Source organism: Natator depressus, chromosome 9, assembly GCF_965152275.1.
Source record: "Natator depressus isolate rNatDep1 chromosome 9, rNatDep2.hap1, whole genome shotgun sequence".
Lineage (NCBI taxonomy): Eukaryota > Metazoa > Chordata > Testudines > Cheloniidae > Natator > Natator depressus.
The window spans coordinates 97,290,601-97,306,441 of record NC_134242.1 but is presented as its reverse complement, the minus strand read 5'-3'; positions in this window follow the sequence as shown (position 1 = coordinate 97,306,441).

Sequence of the window (15,841 nt, the reverse complement as noted above, 5' to 3'; positions counted from 1 at the left end):
AGAAAACCTTTTCGACCAGCTCTGCCATCATCTGCCAAAGTAACAGAAGCCAAATCCATAGAAACAGCAACAATAGATGCCCAGAAAGTGCAAGCCAGACTCAAGCATGTCTCTTATTTCTGGGGATAGTATTCTAGCTCGAGTCCTCCTCACATCTGAGGCTGCCGACTGAATGCTCATTAAGACTAGTATCAGGGGGTAGCCATGTTAGTCTGTATCCCCAAAAACAAGGAGTCCGGTGCAATCTACAGATGCATCTGAAGTGTTTTTTTACACACGAAAGTTTATGCCCAAATAAATCTATTAGTCTTTAAGGTGCCATTAAGACTTGTGACCTTTGAAGTCGTTAAGTAGCAACAGATTTGTTAGAATCGTTTTCTTTAAAGTTTCGGAATTAATCTTAGACATATCTGCCACCGTTTCATGACACTCATTGGGTTGCCTCTACCAGCAGAGACTGGCACCATACTTTGCATTTACTTTTGCATCAAATAGAGCCCCTGCTGCAATCAGCATTTCCATGCACAAACCAGTCACTTTACTCCTGCTTTAGGTCATCAGATTAATAAAATGCTCATTTCCCGTTTCATGGGATTTTTTTAAAATTATATATAAAACCATTTCCTTAGTGACTGACCTTTTCGTGATTCAGGATAATGATTCCCCATCGTGTGTATTATACAGGCACTTCCCTTTCAGAGGGGGTCAGATGAGATGATCACAGTGGTCTCTTGTCAGTAGCATCCCCTTGGAGTTTTGACAGGGTTGTATGCTCACTCGAGGTCTGGTCGCTCGGTAGCACTCTGCCAGGGACAGGTTCTCAGCCCTCTGACCTTCCAGCGTCCCAGAGAACAAAACAAACTGAGGAACAGGAAAATTAACAAAAACAAGAAAATACAATCAGTCCCAGGTGGGCCGCTGGGCTCTCTTCCTTCAGAGGGGCCTTGGACCACTCCAAGTCAGGCTCAAAGTCCAGCAGGAGAATATGGCACAGCCCCTTTCACCTCAGAGAATCTGGGCCTTCTTTAAGGCAAGGGAGTGGGCTCTGCTCCCCGCCAGGCCTCTCCCTGGGAGCTGGGAAGCTCAATACTGTACTCTGCTCACCTCCCAGAGTTGCCCACCCCTCAGTTGACCTTCTCCCTTCTCAAACTCCTCCTCCACTCTGGACATGACTGGCACATCTGGCAGGCCCAGAGCAACTCCTTCCTGGCAGGCCCACTGTTTATACCCCCGGTGCGGGGTTTATATCGTCACAGCTTTTCTGGCCTGAAAAGCTGCCACTTTATGAAAAAAAGTTGAGAAGCAGACATAACAATCAATGGCTCCCATTGGAAAAGATACCAGGCAAACTAACCGGTGACTGGTGGTCAATATGCAACAGAGAAGCTGAAATGCTTGACTACAGAACAGCAAAAGCACAGTAATTTAAAACAATAGGTAGCTGTACAAAGCCAAAAAGGACTAAAGTACATGAATGTTATAATTGCACGTGATTATTAACTCTTAAGTACCATGAAACTTTTGAGAAAAAAGGCACAAAAGAGTTAGTAATGATAGATGTAATACGTAGTTACTGCCTGAACCTTTGGGTCTCCAAAGCGACTAGGCTCAGATCTGGCTTCAATCCGGACAATAGTTGATTCAGTGACCAAGACAATTGAGCAAATTAGAAATACTTGCGCCTTTATGTCCAATGACTACAGTCTGATTAAATGTAATCTACTCTGAAAATCAAAACCAGTTATTACAGGAACACATTGTAATTACTTTGGACCGGGCAACTTGGAAACAATGCAAGATGAACCGGGGCAAGTATGCCAGATATAAATTCTGAAAGACACTTCAGTAGGGAAAAAAAAAGTTTACCCAGGGTTAACCCACTGATTTAGGCAGGATTATATTGACCAGCAACAGACATTTTAAAAACAAAGGTAGTCAGGAAATATTAAGAGTAATTTTAACAGTTTCTTTTAATAGAAAAAAATTGTATTCAGTGAATAGCCTTGATAGACAAAATGTAGCCTAGGGTAGGGTAATATCTGTATATTATGTCAGGATTTTGTTTTGTGACACCATTTCAAAGAAAGGAAATTGAAAATAATAATACAGAAGTCTTCCCAGTCTGTAATAATAGGCTTGCAGGTTGTATTTTAGATGCTATTTGAGATTCCCAAAACAAGAATAGTTTCTGTCCAAGTAGCTTTTACTTCTCAAACAATATGTACCTTTTTCAATTTATTCTCCTCAAAATGTCCTAGTGCCTGCCTTTCTTCCTGATGTCCTGTCCTCCATAATAGGAAACATTTTTTAAAATTTAAAATCCAGCCGACAGTCCAGCACTGGTGATGTCAAATAGCCCCATTATCTTCAATACCTCGAATGGAGAATTATATATTTGAAATATTTTTGTTTAAAAGCAACTATAAATATCTTAAACCAGACAGCAAAATAATTTACAAGAATAAGGACAGTAGAAATACAAAGATTTCTTCCTCCACTACTGTGCCAAAGCAATAGTGCTAGGCCCAATTATCCATTCCTATGCCCTTGCTATCAAGACATCCATCTAGATACCCATCTGGCTCCCAGCACCATAACACTTCACAAATATTGATGAAATTATCCTCAGAACCTCCCAGGAGGCAGGGAAGTAGCATTGTCACCATTCTATAGGAGGGGAACTGAGGCAAAGCAAAATGAAATGACTTCACAGTCACACAGGAGTCTGTAATAGAGCCAGGGATTGAATCTAGCCTCTTGGGTCCAGGCCAGTATCTTCGGCCTAGCTTTTGTACCAGCATAACCATTTTGGTTACAGGTGCGATTCTTTAAAATTATTTATTTTCACCAAAGTAGTTATACTGTACAACCGCTCGTGGACCCAGTTATACCAGTGTAAAGGGGTAGATAATATACCAGCATAAAGCACCTTTATACCAATGTAACAGCATTCACGAGATGTTGGTTTAACTGTCCCTAAACTTCTAACTCCCAGCTGCTGGGACTCATAGACATTAAGGTGAAAAGGGACCATCATGATCCATCTAGTCTGACCTCCTGCACATTGCAGGCTAGACTGGACAACAAGGGATGTTGTTTGACGATAATTGGCCTGTTCTGTTCATTCCCTCTGAAGCATCTGGTACTGGCTACTGTCAGGGTGAGGATACCAGGCTGGTGGACCACTGGTCTGACCCAGCATGGTTGTTCTTAACTATAAAGTGGTCCAGCTTTTGTGTTCAGACAAAGCCCTCAAGCACAAGTTTATCTTTCCTCTACATAATGTATAGTTAAATGGTATACCTAGATTTAGGCTTTTTGACACGGAATAGCTTTGAAAATACCCATATCTAGGTTTCCTATTTAGATACACAGAAACTTCAGTCTTTTGAGTAGTTTCAGTGCAATTGGAACATTTGAGGTTCTATTATTTCCACTTTTTTTTTTTTTTTTTTAAATGTAAGATGACCTTCATAGCTCCCCATGATAAACTCTCACTAAACATGGCCCACCTTATCATACACATTGTAAGGAGAGTGATCACTTTAGATAAGCTATTGCCAGCAGGAGAGTGGGGTGGGTGGAGGTATTTTTTCATGCTTTGTGTGTATAAAAGATCTTCTACACTTTCCACAGTATGCATCCGATGAAGTGAGCTGTAGCTCACGAAAGCTTATGCTCAAATAAATTGGTTAGTCTCTAAGGTGCCACAAGTACTCCTTTTCTTTTTGCGAATACAGACTAACACGGCTGCTACTCTGAAACCTGACACTAAACATGGAAGATCCATAGGGCCCAGCTACTTCCAATACAACAAAACTGGCAGATTTCAGATAAACATACCTATTCAGGTTAACTTCTGAATTTTTGGTCCTGCTGGGGTTACATCAGATTAAACACAAAAACTAAAACCCAAAATATTTGCATAAAAATAAAGCCATCTTTTACAGCTCTTTAACAACAAATTGGACATAGGCACCCTGCACAGAGTACAAAGGTTGATCTATTGCCAGCAGCAATAAATCTCCAAATATATTTTGATTGGAGTAAAATCGATTGCATATTTGAATCCGAAAAACTGTGCTAAGCAAGCCAGCATTAGTCTACTGTTCATTGGAGCACACCATTAAACTTTCCATATTTTAAGAGCTAAAGGGGGCTGTGACTAACCAACAATTATATGTATAGCTGGAGTGTACAAAACAAACAAGTGTTTTGGATAAACTAATGTGGAAGCTTACAGCTTCTGAATAAAAATGTTCTTGCTCACTGACCTTTAAAGAATGACGACAGCAGTGTGTGTGTGTGTTTAACTTTAAAATCCCTTTTCCTGCTGCAAAGTATTCCAATACCCTGCAATTCTGGTCCCACATTGCCATTTAGTAACTGACACCATTGATAAATGCAACCGCTAACAGAATACAAGTCCTGGAAACACAGGGACAGAAAAACATTCTGACCTGCTTTAGATTGCTTTAAATGGTGTAATCCAACAATAAAAACATATGTTATGTAAACGGTACATCGAGGCAAGCAGTTTGCAAAAGCCTCTTGCAACATAGCCTTGGATTTTTCTATTGTACTCAGTCTGTGGACCTTCATTCAGTGTAGTTTAGGAGTGGAGAAAGGTTCAACATTTGAGACTTTAATAGTGCAAGCAAAAAGACAGTGAGCTCTCCTCACACACCAAAATTGCAGAAGTGTGAACTTGTCATTTAGAACCAAACACCTAGTAGATAGCTAGCTCAGTTACCACATGCTCCTCAGTAGCTTCAACTGTTGGTTGCTGGATGCATTTCAACTTTGTTACATGAATGCAGTGGCTTTAGTATCTCACCCCATACTTTAAACCTTGTCAGCAAAGCAATGTATAGGACAAGGACAGCAGGGACATTTAGGAAAAAAAAGCTCAATAGACAGACATGGTGGGGTCTTGCAGCAGCTAAATGGAAATATTGTTCCATTTAACGTCAGGTGCTGAGCACTGGTCTCATGCATTTGCTACTAGACTGGACTCTCTCCATTAGTAGTGTTGGTATCAAGATTTTTCTGCTATACTAAAATGTGGTGAGGATGGTGACAGGGTTCATTTTTATTATTTAAGCATAAACACCCCCCAGTGCCTTGTAATTTAATGGGGAGCCTAGCAATCACATCAGTTTGAGGTGTATGACATTGCAATTTCTCCACACGACAAAAAAGGTTACGATTAGTGAATATTGTGGCCAATTGTTCTGATGTCAACAAGCCTAGAGCAACTATGCTCTAAAGTTAGAGAGGAACACGGTCTAGTATTTGTGCAGTGGCTTGAAAGTTCCAGACAAGTGCTCCATTTACACAAAGATTAGAAAGTAAACCTACAATTAGAGTCCAGGTTGTATAAGCAAATTCTGAAAACCCCACTCATGAATTTCTATTGTCCCAGTAAGGACAATACCAAAACTGCCATATACAGTCAAGCTAAAATTAAGTAAACTATTTCAAACCACTGCAGTGAACAGTATTTTTCCAAGGCATTTTTGAAATGCCTGATCATGCCAGGAGTTTGGGTAAACTCAAATCCTAAAAGACACTAATTTCATACTTACTCTGTGTAACATAAGCAAAAACCCTGGGGGAATCCAGACAACCTTAAACTCTGCATACACTCAAGATACCTTTGTAGGAGACAATATTTTTGACGGAGGTGTCTCAGCCAGGCATTATATGGGGAAATAAATGCCTTCCTTGTACCTACCCTGATGTCTTAAGCAGGGGGAAGGTGCCTGTGCCTCTTAAGAATCTGGTACCCATATTAAACCTTGGAAGAGGGGGCTGGAAAAGCCACCATTTCTGTGACCCTCCTCTCAAGGACAGCACAAGGTTGATTAGAGGCCAGTGCTGAGAAAGCCAACTTTGCTGTCTGCCAATATCTATCCTGCAGCTCCCTCCCTGGGCTTTGACGTCTTTTTTTTTTTCGGGGGGGGGGGGGGGGGGGACCACCAGCACTTCTCTTCTCCCATCTTGGAACCACTTGGGCTGAAGCTTGCAGTAATAGCAGCGGCTCAGTCTTCAGAACATTGCCTCCCTCCTGCTTTCCCAGGAGGCTCTTCCTCCAGACCAGGGAGCATCCAGTTTTCTGGGGAGGCGAGACAGAAGGAGGGGCTGCAAGACAAACGTAAAGGCCGACCAAGGGGGGACTCCCTCATTTTCCTCCCTATCTGCTGCAGCAGAACCACTTGAATGATACACGTTGTTAAAGACAAGACTTCTTTAAATCCACTTTATTGACAAGTCCACTACACCGCCAGTTACATTCAGTATTCATACAAACTTCATTCTTCACATGCGAGTTCCACCTTGGACAGTCCTAACTGCATCCAATTTTCTATTAGTGGATTAGTGATGGAATTTTGAGACAACTGTCCCTCCACCTCACCCCCTCATAAAGCCTCAATTTTCAAAATGAAACCAAAACCATTTGAGACAAATTACTACAATTTTCACACCATTACATTTGAGTACTGACAAAAACTACATTGTCAGCGATGAAGGTCCTGCGGTTTACAGATGGATACCGTGCAATTTTTCTCCTGCTAAACTAATCAAAATTGCATCGTGATCCACCCGACAACAGCAAAACAAAGCTTAGCACACAGGCAACTTTTAAACAGCAGAATTGGCGACAAGTCCTCCTTTCCTCCACAGGCCGGGACAAGTGCAATACTCTACACATAGCTACAAGTAATGCAACAAATCCCCACCCATGGAGAAACCAGCGCAAAAGCCTTCGTCGAAAAAGTGTTCAGAAACCTATTCCTCGCAACCGAATGAATGCAACCACAGTCAGTTTTGCATGGATTTGCACAGCGTTTGGAATAAGCTGGAATGCAATCCTGCAAAACTGACTGTAGTCAGCACTATCTTTTCATGACAGCCACTGGCCAAGATGCATTTTATCTGGCAGTACTATAAGTGCCCACATTACAGTAGATCCAATTCAAAAACTACCTGCACTATGAGCACTTTGATACTGCTAGGACAAAAAATCAGTTTTGTTTCTTTCGTAAGAACCTTAAGGGAGAAAACACCCTGGGTTTTAATTACAGGCTATTTTAACAGTTAATCTAATATATGGAGGACGAACAAACTTTTTCAAGATGTACAGTAGGCAGCTTGTGCCAGAAGGAGCATTTAGGGCAGTAGATTCTAAGCTACTTCACTAACTGCACTAGATGCACCTTAACACAAGGAACACTTGCAAAGCAGACACACAGCAGGCTCGATTATGGGGACATCTACAATCCTACAAACGTGTGGGACTGAACGGCCATTGTAATGCTAGAAGTGCTTCCACTGCAGTAGATACCAAAATGCTACCTGCACTGTAAGCACTTTTGCACAACTCAAGGCCCTTCCACCAGGATGAAGCTCCTCAGACTTCGGTCGTCTTTTTTCAGCACAGTGAAGATCAGGTAGAAACGTGTTTCAGGATCAATGCGGCATTCAGGACAACACCTGCCAAGAGAAAAACCAGAACATTAACACCACACACAGAAAATATAGCAATTAAGAACCTACTCTCAGAAGATCTTGAGAGTAATTTATTGCTGAATTTAGGATTCAGTGCAACCTTTTCCCATTGTTCACTCAAGTGCAGATTCAGAACTAGGTTTTGAGTAAAAGTCAAGTTACCCAGTAAAGTTGAACCAGGTTGTTTAGCAGGAATTTAGTGAAGCGGATTCCAAAATTAAGCTAAAGTAAAAAGCCCATCATATGGCTTGCTTTGATTATTATTTTTTTTTTTTTAATTGAGGAGTTTAAAAAACAGGTGATGTTCTCTTAAGTCTTCTGGCCTACACCTACGCTTAGGTGCCCCCCCAATAAGAAACTCAATACTTAGCAGATATTTTACTTTAATTTGACCAAGTGCCTCCAATACTAGCATTAGCTACCTTTTACTCATCCTGACCAATGTGCTCAAAGTTAATAACTGTTTCCCCAGCAGCTTGAACAAAATTCTGTCATGTGATTTCATTCATTGTACCATCACTGACAGAATTTACTGGACTACATCTGTAGCTAATTACAACAGATTAGAATTCCAAGATGAACCCTCAGATATTCTGTTATTTAAAATTAATGCAAAAGCCATGCTCTCAATACAAGTAAGACTCATAGGCAAAAGTTAGGGTTGCGTACCTTACATTATCACGTATAAGTGTGAAGCTGAAGACAAGATGTCCTCAGATCTGGTTTATCTAGAATCTAAATACAGCATATGGCAGATGTGTTCAGTTTTGAGTAGATTTTTCCATTAAGAACTATAATAGAGGGAGTCTTACCAGAAGTTTAATAGTAGTATAATTATGTATTGGTCAGTTTCCTCAATTAGGCACAGGAGGGCAGGATACCTACCCCATCCCCCAACAGGGCATTATCTCCCCATTAGCCATTCTGCCTCTCCCATTTCCAAAGGCTCTGAGGCACTCATATCTTTCCATAAGTGTTATCTCATGGCAGACTGACCATCTGCTTGCCGGGGGAGGGGGAAGACAGATTATTCAGCATTATTCCTTGTGTGCATGCAGACCACTCAATTGAGCTGGGTGCACCCACACTAAGACAACACAACCCTAAATAAAATAAGTGCTTTATAAGCATATCCGAGTTTATTTCGCAGCACAAACCCACAGCTAGCTATTTATTTCAGCTAAAGGTTATAAAGTAGAAGGTGTAGTGTTGCACGCAGTTAAGTGACAATGAAAAGCTGGTTTTGATTAACATGGAATAAAATGAATATATTATAGTGGCTGTGGATTCAGTCTATGAACAGAGGCACACTTCTTGCACTTAATGCCTTACACAATCACATGCTACCTCAGCTATCTAGCGCTGGTAATCAAACAATTGCCTAAATAATTTAACATAAAGAGAGACCACATTAGATCACTTATGTAAAACAGGAACCTACTCGCCACATTCCACTGCCAACATTAAAATAAATTTAAATTCTAATGAAGAGTTGACTTGATCTCAAAAAAGTTGCCTCCAGATTTTAATAATTTTACCCCTTTTATTTTTTTTGTTTTAAAAAGTTTCACTTGCTGCGAAGTTGTCGCTGCTATTTGTTACGGGTAAGAGCTGTACACTGCCTGCAGAGCTTCAGAAACACTACCAGGTTAACCCCTCGTGCCAAAAGACAGATAACATTATTCAATATTGCGTCCTTCACATCTCTGAAAAGCTCCCTCATAGGGCCACCCACAAGTTCAGTTTGCAAACCTTGCTCCCTCTCTTGAATTAAAGATAACCGCCCCCCCCCAACAAAAAATAAAAATACAATAAAAAGTTGCAGGACAATAAAAAAAAACTACAAAAACCTCCCCGCACCCTGGGCAGATTTTCGCCCCCCCACAGACAAAAAACCCGCCTGTTCTCTGCAGAACACCCCCGGCCAGCGATCGGACCCGCACCTGCCCCCCATTTTCTGTGGGCCCCACAGCTGCGGGGGGAAGGCCGGGAGCTGCGACCCAGGGCGGATTCCCCCGCGGAGGCGGCTCTTCTCCCGGGGGGCTGGAGCCCTCCCCGCCCCCGCCGTTACCTTTGGCTCGTGCATCGCTGCCCCGGGCTGCATCCCCGCCGCCCCCCCTCCCCGGGCGGTGCAGGGGGCCCCGGCCGCTGCACCCCTCGCCCGGCCGCCCCCCACCACGTGCACGGGGGCGGCCCGCTCCGGCCCTCGTGCTGCAGCCGCGGCGATTAAAGAGAAAGGGGCAAGGCATGCTGGGAAATGGAGTCCTCCATTCAAAGTCCCAAAAACGCGCCAAGCCGCGCCGCGCCCCGCCCCCCACCCCCGCCGTGCAGCTCTCCCTCCCCCCCCCAACCCCGCTGCCCGGGGGGGGCCGCTCCCCCTCGCCCTGCGTGGCCGCTGCTCGTCCCCCCCCCCACGCGTTGGTGGCGCGGGGACCCGGCCGCCTGCCCCCAGCCATGGCCAGTCCCTGGGGGGGGGTCAACCCCCCCCCCGCCCCGGGAGCTGGGAACTCGCCCCGCGGGGACGAACTCGGGAAAGTTTCGCACCGGGGAGAAGTTCCAGCCCCGGGCCCCGCGCGCCCCTGGAGCGCACCGGGGGAGGGGGGGTCCAATGCAGGAGCCCCCTCCCCCTCCGGGCCCTTTGTCTCCACGAGTTACCCAGGCTGGGTCCCCCCCGCCCCGGTCCCGTCTCCACGGCAGCGCCGGCTCCCATTTACCCGCAGCCCGCGCCGGGTGTCCCGCCTGGATCAGCGCGCGCCTCCCGCCTCTGCCCCGGGGCGAGCCGCCGCCGCCGCCCGAGGAGCCCCGCGCGCGGCTTCTCCCGGCGCCGCACATGGCCGGCTCCCCCCGCCCCCCGCTGCCCTGCGCGCGGGAGGCCGGGACTACACGCCCCGGCGTGCCCCGCGGCGCGGGCCTGCCCCCCGCCCATGCGCAGTGAGCGGCTCCCAGAGCGACGCCAGCCCTTTCCAAGGGCCTGAAGAAGGGGGAAGAGGCTTTAACCCCTGGCGCCATGTGCTCGCCTTGGGGCCCCCCACCCCCCAGTCTCCTTCTCCTCCCCCTCCCCCCGCCGCCCCCTCCCCTCCCCTCCCCTCCCGGGGCCAGGGGGAGCGAGGGGCCCCGTCCCCAGCGCGCGCGGGCCCGGGCTGCCCCGGCTCCGCGGAGAGGCCGGAGACAAAAGAAAGACGAGCGGGGCTGGAAGCGGAGTCGCGCCGCAAAGCGGCTGCCCCTGGCACGGCCCGGCGGCTCCCACGCGGGCACCCGCGCAGATCCCGCCCCCCCCCGCGAAACTTTCCAACCAACCCCCCCGCGGGCAGCGTGAATGCAACCCCCCCCCCCGCACCCCGCTGCTCCCGTTGTTGCTGCGGTTGCTCGTTGCAGCCGGAGCCGCCCTCGGCGCCCTGCGAGCGTCCCAGCGCTGCCCCGGAGCGGCGGACTCCAGCCTGCGGGCCGCCCCCGCAGCCGGCCGCCGGCGGGCGGGCGGGCGAGACCCGGGGGCCCAGGCAAGCCCGCTCCCCCGCGTGGGTCTGCAGCGAGCCGCACCCCAGAGGCGCGTTCCGCTTTGGAGCCCCCCGACCCACCGTTAAATCTCTGCCGCCCTGCGCAGGGCTGCCCGGGTCGCCGCGCACCGCGGGCGCTCAGCGCGGCGGAAGGAGCCGCGCCAGACCAGCGGCGCGGAGCGGGCTTTGTCGAGCAAACAGAAAGATAAACACGTTACCTTTTAGCTCGAGCCGAAACCTGGAATAAAAAGGGTTTACGAAAGTGGCGCGAAGACAATATCATGTGATCCCAGCCCAGGGCGTCTCCTTCCCCTTTACCAACCAGCCAAAAAGAAGAGAGAGGAATAAAGGGGGGGAGTACATCCGCTCCCCCCCCCCACAATTAGCATAATTAATTGTGTCCTGTAGCTGCAGCCCAAACTACCAGGCCAATGGGAGCAAACAGAACCTCCTCCTCCTCCTCCTCCTTCAGGGTTCCCCTTCCTTACATTTTTCTTAAAAGACACATTACTCTGATTTGGAAATTTTTCAAATATTGCTTCCCTCACAATACATTAACAAAGTAAATAAAAAAACGCACCGAGCTTCTGAGCAATTTAATTATCCAGGGGGTGTATGTGATTTTTATTTATTTTTTTTGGTGGAGTGTTTTACCACAATTAATGATTATGTTTCCCTTTTGAAATTAGTTTGTATTTATATAAACTTCATGCCCTTCCTGGGCAATGCGTGTAGGGCAAAGGGGTTTCACTTACTGCACTGGTTTGGAATGATCTGAAGAATAGGCATTGTGTGTTCGGCTCAGCACTTCCCTCCCGCAATGAACTGGAACAATACCCAACACACATACACACGCAGCTCCTTCATTTTATCTGGAAAGGCTGGAAGTCAGGAGAAATGCATGCATGTACTAACACATTGAATAACTTAATTAGATCCCATGCCAATGGATTTATACCCCCATGGGTTTCAGCGTCGTCCAGATAAATAACCAGAATAAAAAGGTGGGCTGAAGGGGGGCACTTTTTGGAACATCCAGTTTAGAGAAAAATGATAGGTTGCTTTTCTTTTCTTTTCTTTTTTGTCTTTCGCCTTGAAGTATATTAAACATCAGTAAAGGATGAGCCAAATATTTCGGGAATCGAAAAATAGAGAGAACAAAGCGATTCTCCACCAAAATGTGTTCAGAATAACTAACAGCCCAAAGTAAAGCACGTGATCTCCTCATGCTTTAAAAAACTTGTGGTCATGCTGAGGCTAAAAGCTAAGAGCTTGTGACCCCGCAACCCTTCTCCCCTCCCCCAGACCACAGCCCAGAGCTCCCACCAGGCTGCAGCCAGCTCCCTGAATTGTTGCAGGGACAATACTTTTTAGGCACTCACAGAGATAAAGGAGCAGCAACTGGCAGCCCCCTTGTCATATCACACACGTCTAAAACAGGTTGTACACAATCAAACTATATTTGTGTTTGTGAGCACTTGATCCCATAGAGCCCCAGATGTTATATAAGTGCTAAAAGAGGCATTAAAATTTCATCTCTGCTGATAATTGCTTTCCAAATTATGAATACATGAAATTCCTGTAAGAATCTGATTAAATTGAATCGGTAAGCTTTTATGTAATGACTGTTCAACTTTGAATGCTTCATAGAGTACAAGAATCCCCTTTATCTTTTGTGATAAGGTATTTCTAAATCTGACAGCAAATTATCTGAAGTGTGGATTCTGTAAACTTTTATCTAAATTTGTTTCTAACTTTACAAGAATGATCAAGAATGTGCTAATTGTGCCTTGCCAGAGGCAGCAATTTAAAGAGGATTAGATGTAATCACTTTTAAAAATATCAATAAATAATTAACAATTTCACCCAGTTGGAGAACCATTCCATTTGATTCAGAAATAATATTCGGTGCTTCATTTAACCCTAATCATTGGTATCTTAACTTAGAACAAAAAGGTCCCCATGGAAACCAGAGAGTAATCTATCAGTGTTATGTTGGTTACACAATTAGAAAAGAGCTTTTGTTCAGCTTGTTTTTACTACTGTTTAATTTCTTTTTTAAATTCTAGAGCCAAGTTCTTTTACATTTTAACTGAGTTTTGCAGAGCTTCACTACTTTTCAGTATGTGTGTGAGGCCTAAAACAAAGCAACCATATCAAAGCACTCCCTGAACAAGATGGGAGGGCTCCCTACAAGCAAAAATATTTCAGATGCTACTTTGTTATTTGATCCAGAAACAGCAATTTGTGTCTTCATTACAAGTGAAAGTGCTCTTTAAAATCATTCATTCTAAAACATAGCTCATGTAGATACTAAAAATTAATTATCCACTCATTTTGAACTGCAAACATATTTGTACAACTCAGAGTAGCATTCTGAATGTTTTTATAACAAGCTAAAAATAAGTTTATGAAAGCACAAGCCAACAATGGTAAAGAAAAATTAACTAATTAAATTAAAGTCAGTCATGTAACACATACCCATGGGCATATTTATTTGTTATTTTAGGAGTACATCAGCATAAATAGAGTAAGATATAAATACAATAATTCAAAATATGAACATATCACAAAAGTTCATGAATTAACAAGTATGTTCAACAAATTTATTATAGAAAGCATCTAAAAATTAAATAAAGATTAAGTATAACCTGAATCATTGTAACAAGGTCAAATATAATTTTTTAAAACTTGTAGCAGGTAAATATTGTTAAGAAGGACACACACCACAGAGAAAGTATCCAACGAAAGTATTTCTTTTTTATATAATACACACAAATAGCATGTAGCATATACTCTGCATTAAGAGCTGAAATTATTTTCTATGGAACATTTGCTCTCGTAATGTTATTCTTCTGCCACATGACACACAAAGAAGAAAATAATGTATAAGAACAACAGGCTTTGCACAATAGTGAAAAAGAATTACGCATCTGTTTTCTGTCAGTTCAAAAATAACTTATACTTTCAACAAACACAGACGAAAGACAGTGAAATAAATCCATATGAAAATGTTGCACAGATAAGGTTAAATGGTATTAACATTATTTTTAAAACCTTTTGCTAAATTTTAACTTTTATTTTTGGAATGGAATCCACTAGTATTGCAAATATATCACATACTACAAAAATGTAATAATCACAGAAAACGTCTGTGAAGACTATTTAATATAAACCTTTGTCCACTGACAGTATGCAGGCTGTGTAAATTAGTTGAGAAGAAAGTTATGCACTTTGTGGATGCCCTTTTCAAATACACATATGATTTATAGATTATTGCACACAAAAGTGACATTTCTATAATACATTATTTACCAAAGTAATATTTTGTCCTAAATTAAGAAAACAATTGTGAAGATTAAGTGAGGCATTTAATTGTATACATGGAGGTAATGTTTACTTATACACTATATTCAGAATTTATTGTGAATATATTAGGTTTAATTATTTTCCTTGTACCAGATATACAGAAACTTGGCGTTTTATATCATTTAGCTATATACCTGCACACATGCAGAGAAGAAGATAGGGCAATATTACTTTTTTTCAGTGCTCTTTTTTCTTTTCAGTGTTGCAGATAGTTTCTTACGTTCTGTCTCAGCTTGGTTACTGATTCATAACCTAACTGCTAGGTTCAAGATTCCCTTGGACTGTCTCCTCCACTTCTCTTTCCTTCAAGAATTAGTACTATTGTCTGACCTTCTGAGAAATGCTGAGTGAAATGTGCTGAACTATCCAGATGCACAAAAGAAAAGAAGTGAAAACTAGAAACAATTTAAATAGCTGGGATTAATATCTGTGAATAAAAAAATAATCTTTCAAATCAAACTACACTTATTAGATACATATCTGTTCTGATAAGAAGAGATTATGTTTTTGTCAAGTGAATGGAATCTACTTTGCTTCTTAAAACTAAGAATATTTACAAGTTAAACAAAGGACTTCTTCTAAAGTTGTAGAACTAACACATAAAAGCAATCCGTAGAAAACCAGATTATTTTATAGTCATGTCTGCAGTCTTTCAGTTTAACTCTACTTTTGGAAAGGAGTATCCAACAAGGGGCATCTCATCACAAAAAACAAAATTAAAAAACTGTTCGATTTACTACTTTAACCATTGCCCATAAAACATGGTCAAACATATCTAAACCATGACCCTGATCCTGTGAAGATTTACACATGCTTAACTTTTACAAACAGGGAGTAGTCACATTGAAGTCAGAAGGGCCAGGATTTCATCCACAGTGCTTAATAAAGTTAAGTGTGTGTGTGTAAACCTTTGCAGGATCGGGGCCCAGGAGAGTAACATCGTATTTGGACTCTTGCACCATATCTATACAGTAAGAATTATTCTTGTAAACTATGTCTGAGGTATCATGTCCTGCTGAATTTACCTTGTTTTAAAACAATATTCAGTTGCAACTGATTAAGAATCAAATAACTTTTCCCTTTGCAAGGACAGGGTAAAAACAAATATTTTGGGATTATAATTCAAAATTTTCTTAAGTGTCAATTAAAAATGAAATGTATTAAATCATGTTTAGACTTCTGAGTAATTTAATATATTAAAAATATAGTTTGTACAATTCTCTACGAAATACTGAATGAAGATACCTTTTTGTATTATAGATTTTAAATTTGTATTTGTCCTTTAATTGCTAATTTATTATTTTTGTCTTGCTATTTCATCTATTCTACCTTACTCTTTTTGTAGACCAAGCTATTTAAAATAGCAAAAATTAGGGATAAAATGATATACTACTAACATACAAGTTACCTGGAATTTTTTACAAAGTGAATTATTATCTTTCTAAGGAACAATACAATCTTTATTC